The following is a 4,540-nucleotide window of genomic DNA, read 5'->3' on the forward strand; positions in this document are numbered from 1 at the left end:
AGAGCATGGTCTGACAAGATTTCTGAATATCTTGTCATCATTGGCTTTCATGTAGCCAATGCAGATTTCTCGCTATATGTGAGACATGGTGATAGAGGGGTTGTGCTTGTTGTCATCTATGTAGATGACTTGATCATTACGGGGGACCATGATGCAGAGATCTTTGATGTAAAGATCTTGCTTAGACAGAAGTTTGAGATGAAGGATCTGGGGGAGCTCAGATATTTCTTGGGCATTGAGGTGATTAGAGCAACAGGCCTTCTACACAAGTTTAGGAGAAGAGGACGAGGTAGAGGAGGCCGTGGACGCGGCCAAGGAGGTGGCCGAACAGGTAATTAGAATTATGGCCAACAACAACAACAACAATAGTCCTAGAATTCACAACAACAACAACATGCAGGTGGAACAGAGGTAGGGGGAGTCAAAGAGGTCGTGGAATTTGGCAAAGGCAGTATAATGATACACGTGGATGCTTTTATTGTGGTAAGCCTGGACATGTGCGGGCAGATTGTTATAAGAAGCAGGCTAACATGCAAAATGAAAAATTGCAGCAAAACAACTATGCAGGTAAATTGAGGGCTGAGGAAAAGAGACAATAGAGAGGTAGGTGGAGTGAACTTCTAAACCATCTTCAGAAAAAAAGACAAATCGAAAAGCTATTGGAAGATGAGATTTTTTGGTATATGAAATGTCAAGAAGAGCTAAAGAGAGAGGATAAGAATTGTTCAAGGAAAGGAGACAATAGGCAAAAATAGAAAATGTTTAGCAATAAGAGGAATCTTGGTAGGTATCCCCTTAAAGGGAAGGGCACCAAGGAGGTGATGGGGATAATTCTGGATGAGAATGGCCAAGAGATGGAGAGTATAGAATTGATTGTTGAAAAGTGGGTGAACTTTTTGGGGGCTACTCTTAGCATGAAAGAGGACTAGTCTGAAAGGTTTAAAGCTAAGAGTAACTTGCTTGAATTAGTAAGTAATAGCATAGATCGTAACAAAGCTAGATGGCTAGAAAGAGATATTGAAGTGGATGAATGCTGGGATGCCCTAAACAAAAAGGAAAAGTCACCTGGATGGGATGGGTTATCTGTAGAATTTTTCATAGCTTTTTGGCCTTCTCTAAAGGATGTGGTTGGGAGAGTATGTAGAGATTATTTTAGAACATGGAACTTGGATAAAGATCTTAAGGAGGGCCTGGTAAAGCTCATTCCTAAGAAAGCAGCGTGTGAAAGGAATAATCATTGGAGACCCATCACTTTGCTTACTATCATCTAAAAGATCCTGGCTAAGGTCATTGCTATCAAAATTAACCCTGTGTTGCAGAGGATTGTCTCTAAAAGACAATATGGATTTATAAAAGGCAGATCTATATATGATAACATATATGCTGCAATGTGAAAAGATGCAGGGGGGAAGAGAGCTTGAGCTCTTGCAAGCACACACACACACTCACAAAACCCTAAGAGAGAACACACAAGGTGAGAGGCTGAAAATCTTCTTCTTCTTCACTCAACACTGAACACACCATATACAAGATAAGAGTACACACAATATGAAGGTACTCAACTAAATACATACAAGGGTTCTCTATAGTGTGAACCCAACTAAATGAGCTGGCGCTATAACTATGCCAGTCTCTAGAATGGCTGTCACACAGCCTGTCATCCCATTGGCCACATATCACCCATGATCTCACCAACCATGCCAATGGTGTAAGTGTGGGGCCTATCCCCCCCAGGCGGGTCATCAGTGTCCACCGCCTCACTAGACGAGCTTGATATCTCAACACTCCCCCTCAAGCTCAACTCCATCTCATGTACACCAAGTGAAGCTTTGAATCTGCGAAGCTTCTCTGTACCCAATGCTTTGGTGAAGATGTCAGCTACCTGATCCTCTGTGTTGACATAAACAAGGTCAAGGTCTCCTGCCAAGACTTTCTCTCTGACGAAATGGTAGTGGACCTCTATATGCTTCGTGCGAGCATGAAAAACTAGGTTCCTAGCCAACTGTATACTGCTAATGTTGTCACAGAAAATGACAACTTGTCTATCCACTGATAGACCCAAATCTGCAAGTAGCTTTCTCAACCAAGCTACCTCACATGCTGCCATAGCAGCTCCTCTGTACTCGGCCTCTGTGTACTGGATAGAGCAATCGTAGACTGCTTCTTGCTGCTTCTTGCTACTTCTTGCTGCTCCAAGTCATAGCAGCAATCGTAGGCTGCTTCTTGCTACTTCTTGCTGCTCCAAGTCATAGCAGCACCCCCCAAAGAAAACATGAAGCCATTGGTAGATCTTCTATCTGAGATAGTACCAACCCAATCAGCATCTGTGTACCCATGTACACATATCTATGTCCCAGTCTCATAGAATAGTCCACAATGCAAAGTAGACCTCACATACCTCAGTATGCGTCTCAATGCATCCAAATGCGGTTTCCGTGGAACCTGCATAAACTGACTCACCAACCCAACAGCATAGCTCAAATCTGGTCTGGTGATCGTCATATAGATCAAGCTTCCTACTATGCGCCTATACATAGTAGGATCCTCCAAGATCTCTCCTGAATCTGCACTCAACTTGCCATTCTGATCCAATGGCATGGAAATAGGCTTACAGCCTGTCATAATGCCATCTCTTCCCAGCCCATAACATGCCAACCCCATCTGAGAGGCATATGATTAGAAAGAACAGTACTAGGGTCACCAACAATCACAAGCAAGCGAGCATCACAAGCAAGCAAGCCACCATAAGCTCAAGAAAGAGAGAGGGAGAGAACACAAGACTCAATTGAGATAAATGGGATTGTCCTTTTTCATATTTCATAAAATGTCTTATATACATGAACTCATATTTACAATGTTCGGCCGCCCAATTACAAATGGGGGCCTAAAACTAGTCTTCCTAGTTTAACTATCTCTATGCATATCAATTCCTTATGATGACTGGCATTACACAAGCTCTAAGCTTGGTCATCCCATGTCTTATTTACAATTGGTGCTTAGCACGGTTACAAAAAGATAAATTACAAAGGATGTATAGTAGCCACACGAAAGGTCATGTTAACCAGACCCCCCTCCCGATTGTAGGTCCATTTGCAGAACTAGTCGAAGAAGTTATTTGTAGTAGATAGAGTAAGTGTGGACAAAGTCCCATCGCGAGGTAGAAGCGGGAGGAGCACGATGGAAGATGCCGTAGCTCGTCTAGAAGGTCATCTCCATCATGTCTTCAAAAGTTTGGAGCCTCCAAGTAGGCATCCACATGACTCATTTGTAGTAGCTGTTGAGTGTGGGCCATTTGTTGATGTCAAAGGTGAGGCCTTGGGCTCTCGAAGTAATGGTCCCATGTGGAGAAGGACTCCAACAAGGTAATGAGATGAGGTTGAAGAATCAGATTGTGGCAATCACCGTTGGGTCGGGGACCTGGTCATAGTGGCAGATGAATTCGTAGAAGTGCCTGACCATGTATTCTTCAGTACATGGATGTCGTGGTGATGAGACAGGGGCGCGAACCATGGGAAGTTGAATTGCAACTTTGGGTTCTTTTGTTGCTCATCGTGGAACGTCTTTTCCAGGCCCATTGCCTTTGAATGGGAAGGTAATCTGGGATGATCCTCAGTGCGCGGGGCATGTTACAGTAGATGTCCCGGATGAAGGGTTTGCTAAAGAAGGGCCACCGACTGCTCAGCCAGGAGATCGAATGTTATGAGATAAGAAACGGCGGGTGGCTGGTGGTATCCACCATGGGTTCAAGGTGGGTGATCATGCCGCTCGGTTATGTGCTTGGCATCGAGGTATGGGCAAAGGACATTGATGTCGAGGCAGTCGGTGATGCAGGTAATGGGGTGATGTTGGAAAGGCGATGTGGGTGTCATCGAATTGGCATATGCCAATGGCCTCCATGACTTCGATTTGGATGAAGCAGCGGTGGTAGAGAATGAGTAAGCCGGGTGCCGAGTAGGGTGGGAGAGGATCATTGAGGAGGGAGCGGTAAGCATCATGGATGACATGCCAGCCAGTGGTGCGGAGGTACTGCAACGCTTGGCTCGAGATGAGGGGAGATAGGGGTAGGGGCAGACGCCATCTGGTAAAGATAAATCAATGAGATCAAATTGGGCTGTGGTAGGGAAGCCATAATGAAGTAGTAAACTCCAGGCTGTGAGGGTGGCTTGAAGGGGGTGGAAGGGGAGTTCAAAGAGATCATGAGGGTGTTGGAATGTGAGAAGCCCTTGGAAGAAAAAATGGGGGATGAGAGTTAGGCTATCTATGGTGAGCTTGGATAGAGCATATGTATATTATGGGAGGGAGAGGGACTCTTCTATATATATATCGTGTTGGAGAAGGTTAAGGCAGAGAGCTCCGAATTGTAGATCAAGGAGCTGATAACGGGTTTGAGGGGGGAATGCCAAAATGAGGAGCTCTATCGCGGTATCCAATGAGCACATCCACCGTGTGGTCAGCTGAGCTGGACGAAGGAGCCGATGGAGTGGATGGCGGCTCGGTGGCTCGGCGGCCTGGGCGTTAGTATCTCCGAGCTGCTCATGTA

The sequence above is a fragment of the Cibotium barometz genome, chromosome 4 (assembly GCF_041138505.1).
Source record: "Cibotium barometz isolate CiBa-2024 chromosome 4, ASM4113850v1, whole genome shotgun sequence".
Lineage (NCBI taxonomy): Eukaryota > Viridiplantae > Streptophyta > Polypodiopsida > Cyatheales > Cibotiaceae > Cibotium > Cibotium barometz.